This window comes from Phyllostomus discolor, chromosome 11 (assembly GCF_004126475.2).
Source record: "Phyllostomus discolor isolate MPI-MPIP mPhyDis1 chromosome 11, mPhyDis1.pri.v3, whole genome shotgun sequence".
Classification (NCBI taxonomy): domain Eukaryota; kingdom Metazoa; phylum Chordata; class Mammalia; order Chiroptera; family Phyllostomidae; genus Phyllostomus; species Phyllostomus discolor.
Window position 1 is genome coordinate 85295621 of NC_040913.2, and position 23842 is coordinate 85319462.

Here is a 23842-nt window from a genome sequence, read left to right on the forward strand (position 1 = left end):
CCGTTGATTGCCAAAATCCTTTGTTCTGAATCAGAAAGAATATTTGTTCATTGCCCTGGAGTTTTGTTTGTATCTGTGTTCCGTTTCTTTTCCTGAGAGAACTGAAGCTATTTCTGTGAGAAGCTCAACACTGAATGACTTTCAGATAAGAAATCAGATAAACTATCCCCCTGCTCACTCTCACTTCGGGCTTTATCAATATAGCGCGAGGGCTATGCTCGAGGAGTTGTCCATAAATTCTGCTACCTCCAAACGCGTGGAATGTTTATGGAAGGCCTCGCAATTGCGTCCTAACAATTGGGGCCTAGTTTTAAAGATTCATTTTCAAACGCTCAGATGCTTGATCATTATAATTGCATTCCCTATCTCCGAAGAGTGCCAGATTCATAATGGAACAGGGGAAGTGTGACTCGAGGCATGCTCTAAAAAAAAACAATGGAAGAAAGCCCAGAAACAATGGGCTTTTCACACTGCCTCCAAAGCCTGACTGCTGTGTAATCGGGAGCACGACACACTTGCGGGAGGAATTGAGAAATGGAGTCGAATCCCAGACACTCGAAAAGGCCATTAAGGTAGGTGCGCTCGTCCAGCCAGAGAACATGGATAATGTTCCCTTGTCCAGATAACACAAAGGCCCTCTGCTCGTCTTCATACATATATTCTACATTTAGAACAAAAACAACTTCGCCCTCAGGATTTCCCTTTCTGGTGTAAACCACAGGGTGTGAGGAGGAGTCCAGAGCCTCTCTGCATGCCCGGACTAGATTCTATCAGGAAATGTTTCATCACATTCTTTTCCTGTCATTAGAGTCAATTATCATGTATATTTATGCATTCCTTTGAATGAAAGTGCAATTTGGGTCTGAAAAGTGCCTGTGCAAAAGGGCATTTTTAATTAGACAGCCAATGTGTCTCCGGACTCATAAATGGCTCTATAAAATTACAGATACCTGTCCTGGACAAGCTCACAAAAGCGAGTTGCTGCTGCTTAGCCAGGCTTAGCTAAGAGAGCCGGTGAACCGTCTGGTGCATTCCATCCGACCTCACACGTCACCAGCTAACCATGCGGCCCAGCTCCGATCCTACGGGTTATTATTGGTAATGATGTTTAAAGCAGAAATTGCTTGAGCGTAGCTCCCGGAGTTTCTAATTTGACAGTTACAGCGATCTTGTTGTGACTCGTAACACTTTGCACTTAATGTAGCCGGTAGTTAATACATGAATTATGGGTAGGGCTGAATGCCAGGTTGCCCACTGAACACCTTGAATTGGGTCCTGTCTACAGTGAGAAACAGGCATTCTTCAGTTTCCAGCCGAAAGAAAAGAAAAACTTGCTCTTGCCTTGAATCCAGGTGAAAAATTCTTTGGCAGATTTCCTTGTTTCTGTAGGGTTTGGGGAGGGTTGTTTTCTCTTCTAGGTGAAAAAAGAAAAGGAGGAATTTTGTTTCTTTAAGAAGTGTTCAGCATCTTTTGAGAGAGAGCCCAAGTCCTATTACTGAAACTGACAATACCTGCCCAACTTGTGCCGTGGCCACTGGGGCACAGACAGGCAAGGGGTCACCCACACCTGTGCTGGTCCATGGGGGGCTCCAGCAGCCAAGCAGACCCACTGCCCCTGAACCAGCAGCTGATGACGTGAGGAGCTGGGCCATGCAGAATAAATAAGGCCAGAGGAGAAGGGACCAGAGGAGAAAGGGCCAGCTGTTGCTGCGGCTACATCTGGGTGTGAAGACAGCCTTTTGGTGCAGTATCCTATGAGGGACGACATGTCGTCAATGCAAGCTGCCGTGTCTGTGCCCAGCAGTGGGACTTGTGAGGGTTTCACTGTTGGAAGGAAAAACTTCTCCTTTACCAAGGCAGGTCCAACGGGTGGGGGCTGGGCACTAGGGGAAGACCTGCGACTTACCTGACGGTAGACAGGTTAACAGGTGAAAAATTTATTAGGCATGCATGTGGGAGACCTCTATAGGGAGAGGGGCCCCAGGAACAGCTAGGGACAAAAGTGTATATACAGGCTTACTCATCAATTCTATAGATTAGATATAGATATAGATATATAGATACCTAGAATAATGAGTATTAATTATATTGTTAATAATTATTTAGTATAACATTATAATGCTTAATCATTATTAAGAAAAATACTTTAGAGAAGTCTCTGTTGATTCATGTAAAAAGTCAAATTTCTGTAATTGTGTAAGTAAAGACGTCCTGGAACCAGTTGAGATTTCTCTGTGGTGGATCACGCGACAAGTTCTGTCCGAACTCCTCACCGTGAGCCAGCCCGATGGCCTCTGCTCTGTCCCGCGCTCAGCTTGCTGACCCAACCAGCACACCGCCAGGCGCTCCAGCAGAGCCTGGAAGTGTGTGCCTCACGTTAGTTAGCCCGAGCAGGGAGACTCCTTGGTAGAATGCCTGGAACGGTTGATGCCGTGATCCCTGCCTTTCTGTTGCAAGCAGATGTTCGCCACAGCACCCGTCGGGGACCTGCCAAGCCAGCCTGCCTGACACCAACTTGCAGCGTCATCTTCATGTTTCACTGTCTTGGCGTGTTTGTCCTGACTCAATAACTAACAACTTTCCCCATCGAGTCATTATTGTTCCTTTGTCTCTTCCCAGGAAGTGTGCTTTTTTCCAAGCAGGATCTATTTTTTTCCCCATCTGCTCTTTCTCAGTCACGTGGACTATGTAATTGATCGTGGTAAGTATTGTGAACCAAATACTTATTGTAAAGCCATTTATATTCTCCTGGCCTTTGTACTATAATTTTACAGGGTTACTTCTCACATAAAAATGTAAGTATGATTCTTCAATGTGTTCTTTGATTTATAGTTGAATATATCGTACACATGAATATAAAAATCTGCCTGATATTATACGGGAGAAATCACAAGGGCTAGTTTCTGAGCAAAATATTTGGGGTAACTCTAGATTCATGTAAACGCTACCCAAGCACCCGAGGGTCTTCTTTGACTAACCAAGAACTTATAAAATAATAGACACTTAGAGCTGGATTTTAGAAATTTTCTAAATAATGATTTTGAAGTTAAAGTCCCAAAAGTCCAAGGAATTCTGCAGACATTCCCAGGGGAAAAGGAATTCTAAAACCAGGGCTCAGGTGACCACTTCCCAACACACACACACACACACTCCACCAAGACTGAATCTGTCTATAACATCTATATAAATGGTTCATGTACTATAAAAATTAGCATAAAAATTCAGAGTATTGGCGTACAACCTCCTCATTGTTCTAAAAAGATACAGGCAGCCCCAAAGGCATAAATGGTTTAACCAACGCATTGGTTTCCTGTCCCCAGCTCAGGTAGTTTCTCCAGTCACCTTAGTTCCTTCGGTGTTCTTATTTGCTTATTAAACATGATTAAGGTTTTTAAATTTATACTTATTTAAGGGTTTTTTCATTTATAATTATTTAAGTTTTTAGACTGAAATTTTATATTTAAGTAATGTGTTGAAACAGTTAAGTATTTGATTTCCAGTTAGAGCTACGCAGGAAGGCAGCTTTAATCCTATGACACGAGCAGAAAGCTCTTCGTCACGTTCCGCGAGCCCCTGAAACCAACGTGAAATGTGCTAGACGGCATATCGTATGCATGCTCGTGTTGGCCCCGGCAAAATCACAATGCACTTCTCTCGTTTTACATACAGATCGAGAACTGTAAAACACGGGACAAATTACATGCAAAAAACAGCAGAGTTTTATTCTACTTTCCAAACAAGTCACGATGCTCCTTTGGCCATTATGCAGGGCTTCCCCATATGCTCCTAAAGTCAGTTAATAAAACATATTTGACAGTCCAGAAAAAGGTGAAGTATTCCAGAAGTATTGATGCTATGCACTTCACATGGGGTTTTTTGTTTGTTTGTTTGTTTTTGTTTTTTTATTTGTTTGTAACTGTTAAGGACAGCACCCTCCCCCTCAAAAAAAAGGATTACAAATCCATTATTCTATCTATCAAAAAGGATAGGCTTCTCTTGCATTAATAATTTCAACACAGGCTTCTCCCTGACGATGTAGTATAAACACCTGCGGTGAAAGGTGCAGAGGGCTCTGAGGCCCCCCGGGGCTGTGATGTGGCTCGGGGGCTGCCGTGTTCGCCAGGTCCTCTTTGTGGCTCCAGACCCGCCTGTTCTGTTTTCTTCACTTGGAGAGCAGGGCTGACTAATCTCATAAGGTTTCCAGGAACCAAAATTACTATAAGTGGTAGCAGGAATCGCTCTAAAATGAGATGCAAAGGAGCCTTACTTAACTATGAAATTTGAATCATGATCACTATAATGATAACTATCTTCATGGGTGGTTACGGCCAAGTAAGGAAAGAGACAGCATTTAACTAGGAAAAAGTGAGGAAAAAACGCACATCCTCTACATTTTGAGAATGGGTTTTCTAAAAGGAACAGTACGAACAGTAGACAAACTGAGGGCTGCCAGGTGGGAGGGTGTTGGGGGTGGGGGGTGAGAACAGTGGAGGGAGTTAGAAGTTGCAAGAGTCTCAGGGTTATAAAGTATAGCGTGAGGAATAGGGTCATTCAATAATAGGGCCGGGACTGTGTGCGGTGCAGGGTGGGTACTAGGATTATCAGGGGGAGTACGTCATAAATTACATAATTCTCGAACCACTATCCTATACACCTGAAACAAATATAAGCATGTATATGTACATACACATGTGCATATTTATGCCTATATATTTATACATGTGTATACATTCACATAAGCTTTGGACCAGACAGACATAAGTTTCAAGCTTAGTTCTATTACTTACAAGCTGTAAGACCTTAATTAAGTTATTGAGCCTCTCTTGGCCACATTTTTTAAAATGAAGTTTATAAAAATCACTCAATTGTTGTAAAGGTTAAGTAAAACTGGATGAGAAACTTTATATATAGTTATGCATTGGGCATACAGCAAGCACGCTGCTTTTCTAAACACGCCAAAAATAATGTAACATTATATGTTCGTGAGTGTTCAGATCTTGCAGAAGAGATTATTCTATAATTGCAACAAGCTCCACAGGTCTTACTGAGCGTAGCTCTTAGAGACATGTGAGATTTTGATACAAATCTTGACTTTACTATACTTGTTTTTCCAGTATGTGCTTTGGCTTAGTACAGACTCATAAAAATGGACTGATGAAAATCAGGCGTAACAATTTACCCGTAGGCAGATCTGGTCCAAGGAGCCCATGTTCACAATACATATGTGTTAGATCAATCATGATGAATGCATCTGGTGGCATGGATAGTTTCCTGTGAACCAAAGTTAGGGGAACATCACAGTTCATGACACTTTAAAGATGATCGTTACTATTATCTCTTAAAAGAGCACAGCCATTCACCTAAAACAAAAATCTCTACCCACCTTCTGATCACCTCTCTGCCCCGCGTTCCCTGGAAGCATGGTCGCTCGCGTGCGGCAGTGACTTCTTCCTTCTCTTCCTGGAATTTTCTGCTCTTATTTCGGTGTGTTTACACTATTTTGACATTAAAAACCTACACTTGTAAAAAAAGGCCACTAAATCATCACAAAGAACTTCTAGGGCTGAGCAGATTGAATAAACTTAACTGGGGAAAGCAGAATTATTTATTTGATTTGAACAAACGTTGAAGACTTGGAACCCTTCTTTCATTAAAAATCTGCATGCAGACCACACTGGGAAAATGCTCTGCAGAGCTGGGCCCTTGGGCCTGGAGTCATCTCTCCCTGTCCCCACCTCATCCGTCTCCTTCACCACCAGCACCAGCATTGTCACCACCACCAAGGCCCAGAAGGTACACAGAGCACTGCTTGAGACCCCTGAGCACTGTGAAAACGGTCTCTTTACAATCCGCGTGCGAAAAGGATGATTTCTGCCCCTGGCAGCACCGAGAACTCTGCACGTAGGATAATGGAGTGCTGCGCCCCCGTGAAGTAGGAGAAATTCCCAGGAGGAACCCAGGCCCCGCCACAGGGAGAAGAAACGAGAGCAGTCAGTAGTGCACAAAGGGGAAGGCAACCGTAACCTGAGGTCCCTGTGGCCAGGAGGCTGAGCTGTGGGCTTACAGCAAAGCCGGGAAGCTGAACCCTGCACTGAGGAAGCCATGGACCTTGGGAGGGGCCTGGCTAATATTTAACTAAGAAAAAGACAGAGAAACAGAGACCTTGTACACTTTGACGGTGGGCAGGGTATGGGGAGAAGGGTGAAGGGAGTCCAAAGATGCACATGTCCAGTTATAAAATCAACGTTCTGGGTCTGCAACGTGCAGCGTGGTGACACTAATTAACAGTATTGTATCATACATTTAAAAGTAACTTGGAAAGTGGATCTTGAAATTTCTCATCATAAGGAAAAAATTGTAACTACGTGTAGTGGTGGATGTGAACTGGACTTGTGACTATTTCACAATGCAGACAAACACTGATCATTGTATTATACACAAACTAGTAGAATGTATGTCAAACATACCTCAATAAAACTTTTTTTAGCCCTGGCTGGGGTAGTTCAGTGGATTGAGCACGGGCTGTGAACCAAAGGGTCACCGGTTCGATTCCCAGTCAGGGCACATGCCTGGGTTGCAGGCCAGGTCCCTAACTGGGGGCACATGAGGGGCAACCACACATGATGGTTTTCTTCCTCTCTTTCTCTTTCCCTTCTCCTTTCTCTAAAAATAAATAAATAAATAATTTAAAAATTAAAAAATATTTTTTAATTTGAAAAACAGAATAAATGAGAGAACTCAACCCTATTTGGGGCTAAAGTTCCGAGTCACGGAGTGCAGGTGTGATGTGAGAGTGGAGGAGGTGACTCCCGCAGCTCGCACGCCTGTCCGAACCCTACGGAAGAAGTCTGGTGGGGGGTGGGGAGGCGCCCAGTAAGGAAGTTTAATTTTCACTCCTGGGGCCTCAGCCATCAGCCCGGAGACCCCTGTTCAGAGACAAAGATAAGAAACAGATTTCGAGGGCACTGAAACTTCATCTGGATGATTCCCCAGACAAAAACCAAGAAAACTTCCAAAACCACCTAAGAAAGGCCATAAAGTCTTAAAAGAGCTAGGTTTCTTGGTTTATTTATTGGGCCAACAAGAAAGAGGTTATTGAGGGGGGGAAATGTTTCATTTTATGGCCAATCAGGGCAGAAAGAAACCCAGGAGGAAATCATAAAATGTGAACTTCCAGAGATGAAATGATGCCGAACCCCTGGGCCTTGAGATCAATGAAAAGACATAGGAAACTGCAGGACGGCCACATGTCTGTCCCCGACACTGGACACGCGGACCACCTGCGCTGTGCCCAGCTCTCCCTCCTTACCTAACATGCGCGGATGAACTTGTGTACTCACTCTTTGTTGCACGATGATAGTTGGTTCCTATAAATCTTTGTAGGATGATTATGTTCGCTTACTGATAGTAGAGGGAACGTAGCTAAAAACGGAAAAGCGTGTGTCTGCGAAGACTAAGTTCACAGGGATATGGGAGAGGGGTGTCGCTTTATAAGCACCTATATAAGGACCTATATAGTGAACATACGATAAATAAAAATATGTATGTAATATATAATAAATATAAAATAATATACAGTACAGTCAACGTAAATCAGATGAAAAAGATTTTGTAAGCTAACAGCATTTGTAGCCAGCTGTACTGCTTTTTTAAGCTACTGCCAACTACCCATGATTATAAAGAGTAAAGGCCTTCATCCATCTTCTATGTCACGTAACTGTGTTTTCCAGAGATCCTTTCACGTGCATGAGGCCACCTTCATGCGCTCATGCATTCACTCGCTCAGTAAAAACTGACTCCGTGCCTACCATTTGCCAGGCCCTGAAGACACAGTTAGGAATCTCCGTCCTCAAGGAGATTATAGTTCCCTAGGGAAGGTAGAGAAATAAAACAAACACTATAGTTTTAAAAAACCAGTTTTTTCATAGAGAGCATTGGGCATCTCAATAATGTGTATATGGGGGTGGAGGCAAGTGTGGAGGAGAGGACAGTTTAAAAGATCGTCCTAAGGTGACCCTGATTTGAATTTTCAAAAACATACGGTGGTTAGCTGGAGATCCGCTGACTTTGAGGAATCCGTGAAATGCCCACGTAAGAAAATACATATCTATACTCAAAAGCAAGACTTGGATTTAAGATTTAGATGTGTTCGCCTTCACGAGCAGCTGCTGATGTGGGAAGGTGGAGAACGGAGCCAGTGTGAAGTGAGACAGACCAAGAGCCAACCGAGCCAACCAGGAAGGCAACCGAGTTTCCAGGGCCAAGGGAGGAAGAGTGGCTGCGAGAGGCGAGAAGGAGCAGGTGCAGAGGAAGGACAAAAGCAGCAATGCCCTGCGGCACAGAGCCCAAAGACAAAAGAAAAGGGCCACAGGAGGAGGATAAAGACGCTGAAAACTTATTCATAAAGCGCTCACGGGGCTCACGGGTCAGTAGGGCATTCATTGGCAGCGCTGATGATGTGATGGTGGGACAGGTAGTGGGGCGCAGTGCTGTGAAGTGGAGGAGAGGGCGAGGTGAGGGGATGGTGCTTTTGACCGGACAGAACTCTTTCCAGAAGCTCGGCCTTGGAGTCAGAAGAGACAGAGGCCAGAGGGGGTCAAGAGATGTCCGGAACACGCGTGGCTTTGTGTTTCTCTACAGAGGTCACAAATACTACCAAGTACTACCACAAGTACTACCCCCAAAACAATGTGACTTCTTTATTATTCTGTAACTAATCTGATGTTGCCCTGGGCAATGTGGGCTAAACGGAGTTATGAGAGATGTTCTCATTCTCTTACAGGTTCAGTGGTCTCTTTGGCCGAGTCCGTCTGGTGGGTACACGCTCCTCCCCAGCTAACAACCTACTTTAATGAGGCTATTGAGGAGTAATGTATGTGACTCAGCTTTTCAAATGTTTTAGGAAAATTACCCTATTTCAGCTGTCATAAGAGCCCTCTCTGTACTTGAGAAATGAAAATGAGTAACGTGACTAAGATCTGGCAGCTCCTAAGTTAGTGCTGGAGCCACTGTTCGAGCTCCCGCGGCCTGTGTTCTTAGCCACGACACCGGGCTGACACCAGAGGTCCTCTGAGTGCGCAGAGGACTGAGGGAAATGAGTCCCTCTGGTCCTCACCACCTCCAGCCATCTAACGATCCCACCTGCCCCCTAGTTTGGTGGACGATCAGGTGTCACGGGTCCCTTCTGGTCATCAGGCCGGCCAGTAGGTTCCATGGTCCTAAACAGGGCCTCTGGACACTAAACTTCCCAAACACTAGGGCCCTTTTATTTTCTGCCTAGGCTTTCTCAGCAATCCTTTGTCCCTCTCCAAGGCACCAAAACGTTGATAAGTTGCACACGTCCCCTGGAGGCCTGGGAACAGAAGTCTGCTCTAGGCACTTCCCTCTCCCGTCACTGGGCACTGTGTCTCCTGCACTGCATGAATGTGACCACTGGCTGCATCATCCCCCGCGATGCCTGCAGCCCGCTGTCAAGTCCCGTGTCTTCCCCTCACGTCACTGCTTCTTCCCTCGAGTCAAAAGGGAAATATTTCTCCTTGCTCTCCGTCTCTGACGCTGAGTTCCAGCTACACTTTGCATGTAATGATCAACCAAGTTTTTCCATTAATGGATGCTAAAAGAATTTGGAAATGGCATTTCCTTCTCATCAAAGGCTGGCTTTCAACATGACTGCCCGACGCCACGCCCAAGAAACTCAGCTCTGTGACTGAAGCTGAGCAGTGTCAGGGGTCCAGACAGAACTGTCCCCTCATCCTGTGGGGCTACACACCTCCTGGCCCAGCCGGAGCCGTGGGAGGCTGGAAGCAAACACAATATTAAAGGGGAAATGAAAGTTCATTGGTTTAATATCTTCAAAATATTGCTGCCAGATACGTGCCTGAAAACCGCCCTTGGGGTTATAAACAAATACAAGTAAACTCTCGTCGCTCCCACCTCCCTGAGGTTGTTCTTCCTCCTGGTCTGGAAACTTGAGTCCTGTGTTCAGGACCCCACAGATCCTCCTGCTCTAATTTTACTATAGCCCTTTTCAATGTCTGCGGCCAGGGCAGGAAAGACTGGAGTTTGTCAACATTTCCCATCTCGAGGAAAACGATGATCACAACAAGGTTCTCTTATCCAGGACCAGAGCCGAGTCCGATGCCAAGTTTAATGAATCACACACAAATGAGAAATTTAATGCTACATAAGCAAATATTTTCATTACATAAAGGAGACATATTTTCCTTACAGGAGCTCTGCTCACAGATTTAGAGAGTACTAAAAGAACTGCTGGTATTATTTACATCCGTAACACACATATTCCAGCTTTAAAAGGTGGCATTCATAATTATTATCAGCCTGGCTTCCCTGTCTGCTTTAATGAATGCATGCATAAGTTATATGTATCTTTGTGCATTAAGCCATCAACCGACATATCTTATTGCTGGTTCTTTTAATGCAAGTCAGAAAATCATCCACAAGCTCATACAAATTAACAAGTGAAGCAATAAAACTCTAATAGATTAGCATATAAGAATCATGATCAGACATTTCATACAAAAGAAAAAACAACTAAAAATATACAGGGAAATAACTTTTTTCATAATGAAGTACAAACAAAAAAGACCAATGGTGTGCTATTAGTAATCATTACAGAAAAAAAGTGAGAAAACCCAATGATAAAGTTGAATGAAGGTAGCATACCTCTATTTGTTGACAGTATTATAAATCAATATAGCAGTTTTAGAAAACAATTTGGAAATATTCTTTGAGACCATGTTACACTCATACACTTGAGCCAAGTAATTTCAAACCTGCAAATTTTTCTTAATGAAATTATCCAAAGTAAGGAAAATAATTTGGTCACTACAATAATGATTTGGAGGTGGAAAACTTTTTCTGTAAAGGGCCAGATAATAAACATGTTAGGCTTCGTGAGCCATATGGTTCCTACTCAAAATTATAGTGTGAAAGAAATAATAGGTGATATGTAAATGAGTATGTGTGGCTGTGTTCTAATGGAACTTTATTTACAAAAGTAAGTAGTGGGCAGGACTTGGACTATGGACCAAACCCAGCTTCCGTGTATTTTTTTTATCAATAATAAATAAGTGGGAAAAATCTAAACAATAATCTCCACAATTAGAGCATAGATTCATAAAATATTATAATCAACTCGACGGTTTATTGTTTAGTCATCAAGACAGAAACAATTATAAAATTTGTAGTAGCATAGAAAACGTTAAGAACAAAGAGAATCCAAAATTACATATACAGCAAAATTATACACCTAACATTCTGTCTGTAGAAAGACGAAAGCTGAAAGGGAATACATAAAAATTGCAAATAATTGTTTGCCATGGTGGATGAGACTTCAAGCTTCTTATTTTCATCATCGGTATTAAAAATACTCAAGAGGCAATAGAAACTTTGAAGACTCGCAACTCTGCCGCACTGCTGTCATCACACAGCATCTGCCCTTTGGTTGGAAAAAGTGCTGGGAAAACACAAGGAGTCTTCAGCTATTTCGGTAGTTCTAGGGCAATTGTGTGTAGTTGCGTAACCACAGATGAATTCCTAACCCTGATCCATCATTTCACAATGCACATTGGCGACGTCGGCCATGGATAATCAGATGAAAAGTTTGCACGATTTAAACATAACCATATGCAAGTTGGGAAACCAACTCCTAGGGCCTATCAAGCTGATGGGAGAATAACAACATGGTCATCACAGAGGATGGTGGCTCACATATTTTAGACAGAGTTCTTGTTGAAGTATGCCAGACACCTTTCTTATACCAAATTCCGTATTTACCAGCCATTGAGTGTGGCTTAAAATCACAGTCACAAAATCTTTGTACTGCCATACTACTTAATGCTACTCCCTTTGTTTATGCTAGTTTCTTTGCTCTACAGAGCTCACTATAAAAGGATAATGGTAAATTTTAATGTAACTCTTGATCTATTTAAAACACATTAAAGCCGTACATAAGCACTCGATAGCCTGATGAGTAACAGCATGGTTCTGGATTCAGAATACCTAGATTCAAATTCCAACTTTTTTACTTACTAGATGCATGAACTTTGGCAAATTTACTAACTTCCCTATGCCTCAGTTTTCTCATTTGTAAATGGGTATAAGCAAATCCAACCTCTTAGGGTTGTTCTAAAGATTGAATGAATTACTGCTTATAAATTGCTTAGAATATAGTCTAGTATACTTGGTAATATTGAGGATGCAATATTTGTAAATATTCTCGTGGCTTTGGCTGGTGTGCTTCAGTGGATTGAGTGCTGGCTCTCGAACCAAACAGTCACAGGTTCGATTCCCAGTCAGGGCACATGCCTGGGTTACAGGCCAGGTCCCCAGTAGGGGGCATGTGAGAGGCAACCATACATTGATCTTTCCCTCTCTTTCTCCCTCCCTGCTCCTCTTTCTAAAAATAAATAAATAAAATCATTTTTAAAAAGTAAATATTCTGTAATTAGTTATTATTGTCTTCAGGGATAATATCCTACTAACACTTTATTCCAAATCACTGTTGTTTATAACATTTTATCTCACTAGTTTATTTATGTTATTTTCTCAGATAGCATATAAAAATTAGTCCAAATTTCTAAGCAGACAATGGTTCAGTGCCACACCTCACAAATCTATAGCGTTGTAGGAAGTAGAATGGAAACAACATCAGATTTGCCCTGATAATAACCTTAATTGCACTGTTCCTCTAGACCGCTTACTATCCAAAAGCAACATTGACAACCACCCCCAATCAGTCTCCAAGAAGCGCTGCTGGTAAGGCACAAAAACACCAGTCATCTTGGATTTTCAGTGAGCTGCAGGGCAGACAGCAGGCCCTGTCCAGGCTGCTTCTAGGAAGGAGGCAGAAAATTTGTCTTGGGATTTGAGCTGTCAGACAAAAAGAAGGATCCAACAAAGCCACACAGTGAATGCTGTATTTTTTATTATAAGTCACCATCAGCAGTCATGCGATTTTCAATAGCCGTTGTCAACACCCTACTTGTACTAAGTGTTACAGAGAGAACAAATCCTTACGATATCCATCATGCTCTAAGACAATCTAGAAGAGTTCTGTAAAGTACATAATATATATAAGTGAATAATCGCATGCTTTATTTGAGGCCATTTCTCATAGTAAATATGTATCTTTCCTCCTTGTGCTAACTTCTTTTTTGGCAAATATTCTGAGAATAGCCCAAGAACCAAAACGATGTCAAATGGGGTGTGATTTACCATCATAAATCGTGAAGCACTAAGGACAACCCAACTGTGGATTCCTACATTAATGTGACCCGAAGGGAGAGTCTGACCTAAGTGAAGGGTTACGTCATGACCGGGTGAGGTGAGGAGAAGAAGGAAGGTTAGCAGAAGACCGACCACTGACCTGGGTGTGACCACAGATCTTCAGGTATTACAGACTGTCATTGTACTAGAAGGAAATACATTATTGCACAATGCATCACGGAATTCTTCCAGGAAATGTAAAATCACTATATATTTTTTTCAATTCCAAAATAAATTTGTCATTTCAGTTCAATTCAACAAAATTCATCACTGTCTAAGATACGTAAAATTTAGAACTTATTTTACTATATTCTAAGTCTTCAGATTGTGTTCCATGTAACCTAGGTCTAACATAATGTATTGAGAAATAATTAAATATATCAAAAATAAAATTAGTGTTACTATATTGCTTTTCCAAATTAATATGACCGTGCATGTTATATCATATATTCCAGCCATCTCTTTGGAATTAATTGGGATTACAAGTACTCCCCTTTAGAGTCATCATTACAAAAGAATCTGCCAAATAATATGAAGAGACAGAGCCCAGCATGCAGCTAGATCTTATAAAACTTAACATTTTTCACTTCTGTAGATCATAATTTCCGTGTTTGCAACATTTTGAGTGCAGACACCACAGGCAGTAATAACTGGCTTAAATGCCTTCACGGTACAGCTGTTGGCAACAATACCTCCATTCATAACTCTCAAAAAATAAAATGACAGCTACAAGTGCCGCGAAAGAATATACGCTCCTCTTTACACTGCCCCACAGGTTAACTCCCCGGGGCGGGCGCTCTCAGCCCTGCGCAGCGGTAACTGCGAAGGAGAACACTGCACCCCAGGTCACTCCTCAAGGGCAAGGGCAACGACAGACATCTCCGTGTTTTGGCAGCGGGGAATCTATCTTTAAATTACACTGTGAAAACCTTCTTTGTGTTACAGTGTATTTGTTTACATTAGCATCAAAACTTCAAAATATCTTATCTGGTCATTGGTCACAATAGGAAAAAGAAGAGAGATTGAGAGCAAGAATGAGAGCGAGAGCGAGAGTGAGGGGGAGAGAGAGAGAGAGAGAGAGTGCCTCTCTCCTTCCCCTCCTTGCAAACGTGCTGGTGGTCTTCACTTGCTTCACAGGCAGGCCTTATCTGTGAGTGTGTCAGATGAGATGAGACCCTCAGCCCCAGGGGTGCGTGTGTCCTGCTTTGCAATCACCATGGAATTAGGCATCCCCCACCCCACAAAGCCCTCTATCAACCTCAGAGAAGACAGCAATTTATCTTTCTTGAGTCCCATGCACATTCCTAAATCAATCCTTGGCACTCCAATAGCAAGGCTTGGTTCTCTGCTCACCCATGAACAGGGGATAGGCCATTATGATTGACATCGCCACCTGGACCACTAAGAGCAGGGAGGAGGACAGGAGGACAGGAAATGATGCTGAGCAGACAAAAGCTCTAGCTCCACGGAGCCCTGCAGGCCTTCTCCCCTCCTGATGAAGCCACGGGCCCCAGCGAGATTTCCACACTGTGGGGAAGTTCATCCCCGTAAAAGGGGTGGATGCTACAGTTCTTTATAACCTTTCATTTGTGAAAACATTTTAACCGACCATGCAACACTGAAAGATCATTTACACCTGAAACAATGCTTGAGTGGTCATTTTTATATTATATTTCCTATGTGGATGGGTGACATTTGACATTTTCTGAAAGTTCCTAAATCATTTAACTGATATAAAGTCATGAATTTGGAGAATATAATGCTTAAATAGAAAATAAGCCAAGTGAATCTTGATGCTTTATACCCAAAGCTTGGGGGAGAAAATTCACTTAGATTTTATAAGGTGGGAAGTTAACTACCACCTAATGAAACTTCATCACTTGCATAAATGAAAAAATGAGGACTCTCACATTAGTTTACATCATCAGCTTAAAAGTCTTTCCATTTTATGAAACTTGCAGAGTATAGTTTCTCAGTATCAACAGTCGCCCCTGCGTCCCCTCTTAAAATAGCATAAACTATTAGATTCAAACCTAAAAGCCATTCCTACCCTTAAGTGGGTGATTTTTTTCTTCTATTGTAGTTTAAAGCTGCTTTAGATGCACAGTCGCTTCTTTATGTGCTTTCCAAATTCATGTGAAACTGGTCAGTGGGAACCAGTGTGATAATATTATTGGGATGAATGCCATTCAAACTGAATGAAAATGAGGAAAGAAATGGTTATTCTTCTAGCTCTTTCTCTACAATTTGACAAAATTGTGGAATTAGAAAGTACAGATTTGAACATTCACACTGAATTCTACTGCTCAGGGAAAGAGCTCTTCTAGCTGGCAAAACAGGATTTCTTGTTTTTAAGGTGGCTAAAAGACGAGGGCTGCGAACCAAAGTGTCGCAGGTTCGATTCCCAGTCAGGCCACATACCTGGATTGCAGGCCACAGCCCCCAGCAACTGCACATTGATGTCTCTCTCTCTCTCTCTTTCTCCCTCCCTTCCCTCTCTAAAAATAAATAAATAAATAAATAAAATCTTTAAAAAAAAGGTGGCTAACAGAAATCTCTGAACCCAAGAGCAGTAATTTCCTGCTTAAGAAGCAAAGGTTGGAATCTGTATATTCTGCCTGCTGTGTAGCCTTTATATCATTGTGGAGAACTTGTCTAGAAGGATGAAAAATGGTTAGAAACCAGAAAAATAACTATAGAATCCATTAAAAAACTTGACTATACATGTAAAGTTGCTCTTATTACACATGCTATATGAGAGAGAAAAGAACAGCTGGGTTAAAAATTAAGAGAAAGAGTATAATTTAGTAAATTCACTGAACCCAACAGTTTCAGAAATAGGTAAGAGCTTTGGCTCAACTCACAATGGGGCCAGATCCCCACTCTGTTACAAACAGCATTTCTTCAGCGGGGGTCCCCACCAAGAAGATGTGACATATTTCACAGTCTTTCAAATTGGCTTCATGAAATCCTGACAGTACTTATTGTCATTTCTGAGACAGGATAGACATCTGTTTCTAAGAATGCAAGTTCTGTTTTCACAACCCAAGGTAAGAAAACTCACACAATTGTTTTCAACCCTTTGTTTCTTTACCAAAACCCAGCCGAAATTGCTAGGCAGTTATTTACCTTTTAATTGACGTGTATCCCCTACCTCATGAATTCCTTCTTGATAATTGGTATTATGATTTCACCGAACTTTTCTTACTTTGTATATAAAGATTTTCTTTCTCTCACCTCTCCCAAGTGCAGAAGCTTTAAATAACTGTGTGTTTAGTGCCATTCTCAGAAGAATATTCACCAAGCATTGCCTTGAAAATAAATTTTCTTTTTTTTTTAAGATTTTATTTATTTATTTTTAGAGAGGGGAGGGAGGGAGATAGAGAGAGAGAGAGAAACATTAATGTATGGTTGCTGGGGGTTATGGCCTGCAACCCAGGCATGTACCCTGGCTGGGAATTGAACCTGCGACACTTTGGTTCGCAGTCCACGTTCAATCCACTGAGCTATGCCAGCCAGGTGAAAAATAAATTTTCTATTAATATTTCCACACTTTTATTTATATTTAAACAGAAATCTAGAATTCCATCTACCATATAACCTGTTCTCTCTTCTACAAACAAGTCTTCAAGCCATCACTCAAAACAATCAAAATTTAATGTGATTAATAATGGTTAACTTCTTTCATCTTAGCAGTCCAACGAATGAAGTAAACATTCTTTCACTTTCCTAAGCTTTATTCACCGGGAAACTAAATTAAAATCTCACTAGAACAGGACGTAATATTTATAATGGTTAATGATTGTAGAAGGTGTTCGTTAACTGCGAAGCATTTTGATCTTTGCCTTCAGCTTATCTAGAGCTGTGCATTCAGAGGGGTTGGACCATGCCATAAAGAGGGCGGGGAAGATGCTATGACTCAGTTTTACTACTAACAGCGATAGTAGACCAATTCCACCCATGTCACCTAGAGGTCAACGGAGTAAAAAATCATCTTCCTTGCCTGGGCTCTAAAAAATTCCAGCCTGTCTGAGCACATCTGAGAAACCGAAAGTATAAGCATGATGATTCAGAAACCAATTCTAAGGCTGTATCCCTTCGGAACCCAGCTCACTGCGTGTATAACACAAGGTGGGAGGAGCGATCCGTCTTCCGAGACCCCCTTCAGGACTAAAGCCCACCCAGCTCTGGCACTCTCGAGGACCTCGGTTCGGAAGCCCGGTGGGACAGCTGTCTGGTCCCGCTGCGCCACCCACGCAGCAGCGCAGACCGCGGTGCCCGCTGGAACGGCTGTTGAGAAAAGTCCCAGTCTGGTCTCGGTGCCAAAAATCGTTATGTCTCTCCAAAGCAACCAAAAATCCTTTCTGCCCTGGCCTCTGAGACCATGTAATTGATTAGATTTCCCTCTTCTCGTGGGCGGCTAGAGCCAACTTCTGTTCCTGGCATTATCATAGACCAGATAGCCTGAAAGACCCTGCCAATAAAAATGACTAAAATGGTGAACTAAGAAAAAAAAAATAGGTCTTTAATTGCATTGTTGAGCTGGCACAAAAGAAAGAAATCCGCATAGGCCAAAATTAAAGTGCAAGCAGAAACCCAGAAGTTAAGCGAGCACCGATGCCAGCTTTCCCTCTGAGGGCTGGTGCTAAACCCTGAGGATCTGGCGTTTCCTCCACAACAGTTCCGTGCGGCATGGAGGACTGGAGATTAAAACACACCCCTGGTGGGAAAAAGATGCATAACCTTAGCCCAAGAACAAAGGAAAGGCAAACCCATTTCCCACCTCACAGAAATGGGAAGAATAGAAATCGGCCTGTCCCAATCTTGGAGCAAAGTACAAAAAAATATTATCTTGAGAATTTTCACCACTTCACTTTGAATTCACCTACCTGTGTCTTTCAGAACCCTTAGAAGAGACTTTTATTTAAAGTAGTCAAGTTAAGGAACATGTGTGCTTGAGGTGTCTGACAAAAGCAAATGTAAATTCTCTTTGGAGGAACATTACTTTAATCTAGACATTAATAAATTTCCATAGTTAAAAAGAGTATGAGATCCCAGTACGAGTAGTTCATAGAACACTTAAGGAAACAAACAAACAAAAAATCATGGTAGAGTCGACCAAAACAACAGACAGCAGAAAGTAACCACGAAGACTTCAGATATCGGAATTTTTAAATCCAGAATATAATATAATTATGTGTGTAGTCTTAAAAAAATAAGAAAGGGACTTGAAAATAAGAGCCAGGAACATGAGACTATAAAGAAAAACAACTAGGTTACATTGTTAAAGGAATCAAATAGAAGTGTTAGCAATTAAAACTCAATTGAAAGAGTAAATAGAATAGATACAGCTGAAGAAATAATTGGTAAACTGGAAGATAAATCCAAAGAAACTATCTTGAATTCTGCTGATGGACTAAAAAAAAAACAAAAAAAAATCAAGAAGAATTTAAAAGACATACAAAATCAAGAAGAACTACAATATTTTCAACCAGAGTTTCAAAAGACAGAAAGCAGTTGAAAAGACAATCTTAAAGAGATGACGACAGAGCACCTTCTAAAAGGTGAGCCCCATGGGCAGAGTGCACCTTAGTCCTAGGATCTTTTGCATAGTACCAAAATGAAAAAAGCCAGACTCCTTAGAAGTTACCTGTAATAAAGAAGGAGTGGATACTTAATTAGTGGCTGCAGTGGCCTCAAAAGACCTCCCAAAAGACCCAGCAGGGCGACAGATATAAATTCCGTGAGACAGAAAAGGTAAAGTCTGGTGGTTCAGCGGTCACACCTATGCCATACAGCAGACCCAGAAAAACCCTGGGGTGAGTCTGTCAAGCCTTCAGAGAGGGCATGATGAGACTGAATGTCTGCAATTTTACTGCTCAAGGCTTAGAAGCCAAATTACAGATATAGCTGTCCAAAATCCCTTGATTATAACTTCCAAGGGGTCAGAAAAGTAGAAAGTGGAGAAAAGCGTAACGTACTCCCTCTCACGTCTTTGTCTTCTCTTTCCTGGACCAAAACTCTCCTTTTTTTTTTTTAACCAAGAACCTAGATTTCTCCCAATAGCCACTCCTTTCCGAGTGTCCCTTCTATTTTTTCATGAGCACTGCCTGCTCATCGCAGCACTTAATCTACTATAGGGAATTCTAATCTCCTCATAATCTGTTTCTCTCTCTGTCCTTTCCATTTCTAACTGCAAACTATACGCTCCTACAAACACGGATCTTACATTCTTATCCTTTGTGTCTTAAGACTCTGTTGGGACTCAATGCCTTATATATAGTGCAGCATGTTTAACAAGTACTTTTATGCATAAAGCATATATATGTCTAGCTATTATACCCTAATGAATCAAAAAGGCTCAGTTTTTCTCTTTTGATCATAAATTAAAATGTAAAGAGAATTGTAATCATAAGTATAAAGAGAATTGTAATTACTTGAAGCAAAAGACTGAAAGGGCTAAAGAACAGCATAAACTAATAAAATATTCTGAAGCTAAGTGAATTAAATAAATTTTAACATGTCTTGCACTTCTCTTTCTATTCTGATTTAAATGATTTCACTAAGCATTAATTTGCTTCCAAGATTGTTGAAATATGATTAGCATTCCTTATTTTCCAGGCTTCATAAATTTTATAAAACTCCCTTTTAAAGTTGTTTCCCCGGAGCCTCCCAGGCCTCCACAGCTGGGTGTGTTTTGCTTGCGTGGAATCAACCAGCAGTAATGCCTCCCATCAGCTGGAGCTATCATTCAACACGCAAGTTCCTTTTTTTTCTTTTTTCAAAATTAACACTTCACCAGTTTGCTCATTAATTATAGCAGAAGGTTTTGGAAAAGCTGGTTCTCTTCTGGCACGTGATGTGAACCCCAAGAACAGAGTTAAAAAACAAAATACAAACATAAAGATGATTATTCCCCACAATAGTAAGCCCTAAGTTATAGCCTATGTAATGAAACAAGGTGGATATTTATTGTTTATTGTAGTGAGTTTTCATTTTGCTATAATTTTTCAAACTTGCAAAAGTTGCAAAAATATTATGAAGTTTAGTATCCACTTTACACATGCTTACTATTTGTTAATACTGGTCCCAAAGTCCCTCTCTCTCTCCCTTTCTCTCTCTCTCTCTCTTTATATATATAGTAACTTACTCATATAATTTTATATATATAAAACATATATGTATAAGTAAAATATATATAGTATATATTTTATATATATTATATATAAATTATATGAGAGTAAGCTACATCATGCCCTTTTACCCTTAAGACTGCTGTATGTATTTCTAAATACAAAGATATCCTCTTAGATAACTGTGGTAGGCACTTAGCAGACGTCAGCAGGGCAAGGACAGTGGGCCAGGTGCAGGACGTCACCGGGGCAGACGTCACCGGGGCAGACAGCCCCCGGGGCTTAGCATCTGGGAAAACTGTGAAAATGAGGTCCTGGCCTTCAGGGTAAACTGCTGGTCCCTCGGCTTAAACCCCTGGACCTTTCGTATCACGGGCTGTGCAGCTCGGACACTCACGTGGTCTTTCCTCCCCCTGCATGTCGCTCATCACGCTAGTGCCCCTCAGAGGAGGAACAAGACGCTGAAGAGTGGCCTCCTGTGACTCCCGTGCAGGCTCCTGCGTGACCACTCCTTTATGCACTAACCCCTAGGGCTAACATCTAGGCCTCCGACGTGTTTTAGCTCCAGGCCCAGAAACGCTGCAAAACCAGACAATGCGACGCCATGACTGACACCAGGACCAGCCGCCGTGACTCCTGACCCCCACCTGTAGTGCTGACCAGTCAGCAGAAAGCTCAACCCTGAAAGGACACACCTGGAAGCTGATGAACATTCTGTTTAGCGCACCCCCCATGAAATCCACCTCCCCCATTAAAGCCCTTAGGAGGGAGGATCCAGCACTGTCCTCTCTGTGGCTTTTCTCCACCCCCTCCCCCCAGGTGCCTTTTCCTTGCCTTTCTCTTTTCCTCCAGGTCCAGGGGCCTTCTTTTGCCTCTGTCACCTGCTTCCTGAGCCCACGCCCCCTGGGCTCACTTTTCCTATTGGTGACTTTCTAGATAAACTTTCCCTTACAGGTTGAGCCTTGGCTCTGATTTACTTATTAGCCAGAACTCAAGTACCGAGGTGGCTAAACCAAGGTCCAAATCACCAGTAACATGCTGGTGCCATTTTGACTGCCAGAGTAACCACGGTGCAATTATTAAAATCAGGAACTAGAACATTGACACTGCTATCTAATCTACGGCCCACATTCAAATTTTGTCAGCTGTCACAATAATATCCTTTGTAGTGTTTTTTTTTCTTCCAAAACTCAGGATCAAAGCCAGGATTGCTCACTGCATTCGGTGGTCGTATCTCCTTAGTGCCTTTTAATGCGGAATAGTTACTTGGCCTCTTTGTTTCATCTGTTATTTTTTAAGCACATAGTCCAGTTATTTGGGGGTTTTCTTTTAAGATTTTATTTATTTATTTTTTAGAGACAGGTAAAAGGAGGGAGGAAGAGAGGGAGAGAAACATCAGTGTGTGGTTGCCTCTTGTGTACCCCTTATGAGGAGCCGGCCCATAATCCAGGCATGTGCTCTAGACTGGGATTCAAACCTGCGACCCTTTGGTTTGCAGGCCAGCACTCAATCTGCTGAGCCACACCAGCCAGGGCGTATTTTGTTCCTCACCTTTGGTTTGTCTGCTGTTTCTTCAAGACTGCATTCAGGACATGCGCTGTGGGCAGAAACGCCACAGAGGGGCATGCATCACATCAGAAGGCACCTAACAGTTCGGCCCATTATTGTCGACACTAACTCAAAAGTACATATTTAAGCACAACCGTAAATCAAGAAAAATAATACAGATATAGATTTGTATGAAAGCTAACAAGAAAATGAACCACATGTAAGAAATGTATGACTTTCAGAGAGGTAGCATAGACTCACACTAGCCCCTTTCGGCAAATAGGCAAAAAAATAAGTAAGGCATTGCTGTGGGGAGATCTGGGAGACAGCCATTTGCATATCAAGGAAAAGCAAGTTGCTAATGGTTTCGGAAGGTATATAATAAATTGGGGGTCATTTTTTAAAAACTGGTTTGAATTTCCCTAGATTCCCTTTTCCAGGACATCACTGGTAATGATGTATAGAAATTATAACTTCTTCATGACAATGGAAAATTTTAATCTGTCTCTGGCAAAAAAAAAAGTGATTTTTTTTTTCTTTTTAAGTTCCCTGTGTTTTAAAAGCTTTAATTTTAAAAAGGTTGTAGAAATATGTCCTTACGACACAGCTGTTAGCAGCAAAATTATAATATATGCAGGTAAACCTAAAAATACAGTATATAAATATATATGTGTATGTGGAATAGTATAAATATATGTATTTTTACAGACACCAAAAAATGGAAATTTTGTTCCTTTCTGATAAGAAAAATAGTAATCCCCAAAGCATTAAGTCAGCTCCCGTCACCTTGTTTTGCTACCTTGTCCTATTTATAAAATTTCCGTGTGTAACCGGTGGCATTTTGATGTAAGAATGACACTCAGAAACCTCGTATGGTAGTTTTATCCCATCCCTGCAATTGGATATAGTACAATGCTATTTAGAGTAAAGTAGAAGGGAATTTCAATACATTACAACATGCACACTATAATTTCAGTCCCAATTTTCAGAAACTGCTCTGTTAGAAAAAAAACAGCTTTGCTGGGAGGTTCAGCCTATACTATTTTTATGCAAGCCTCTAGGCACATGAACTTGAAGACCTGGATTGCATAAAAAAGTTATTTTCTTTTCCGTTTTGTTAAGAACTCAGTTCACTCAGCATTCAAGTGGAGAATGAAGAAATCCCCTCCCTCCTTTTCTTAAAAGATGATGCTGTGATGGCAAGACGCCAGACAAGACGTTACACTTTTCTGCTCTTCATCCTTATCATCTTCCCAAACTTAAAAGGCATTCATTTTAACGAGTCTAATTTATGTGCAAGTTGATTTCTGAAAATACACTAAAGAGTTTTAAATACAGGACATCCCATCACTTGAGCTACTTAATATCCCCTACGGATTGTGAAATAGAACAAATACAAATAATTCTTGGATGATGTCTTCATAGAATAATAGAATCAATACCAAACAACTCTGCGAGAGGAGCCATCTAAAAAAGATTTGTGGAGGAGCCGGAACGGCATTTGGTGGACTGAGTTCTGTGTGCGTCTCGAGTGGAGAATCTTCCTAGACTTTCAATCCCCAGAGAAAGGGATTTTAAAAAATAGTTCTTTTGGCCCTGGCTGGTGTAGCTCAGTGGATTGAGCGTGGGCTGCAAACCAGGCATCACAGGTTCAATTTCCAGTCAGGGTTCAATTCCTAGGCACATGCCTAGGTTGCAGGCCATGGCTCCCAGCAACCGCACATTGATGTTTCTCTCTCACTCTCTCGCTCTCTCTCTCTCCCCCTTCCCTCTCTAAAAATAAATAAATAAAATCTTAAGTTAAAAAAATAACTTCCATTTAAAAATTTTATTAAAAAAATAGTTCTTTCTTAGACACCATCAGTCTTCCTACC

At 41.6% G+C, this 23842-nt stretch overlaps 1 long non-coding RNA gene across 1 annotated transcript; it reads left to right on the plus strand.

The window, feature by feature from the left end:
- The first annotated feature begins 2223 nt into the window (after positions 1–2223).
- Positions 2224–21059, plus strand: LOC118497289. The gene is made up of 3 exons (XR_004899812.1): positions 2224–2237; positions 12296–12301; positions 20983–21059. It is a non-coding gene; the product is annotated as an uncharacterized LOC118497289 (long non-coding RNA).
- The last annotated feature ends 2783 nt before the right edge of the window (positions 21060–23842 follow it).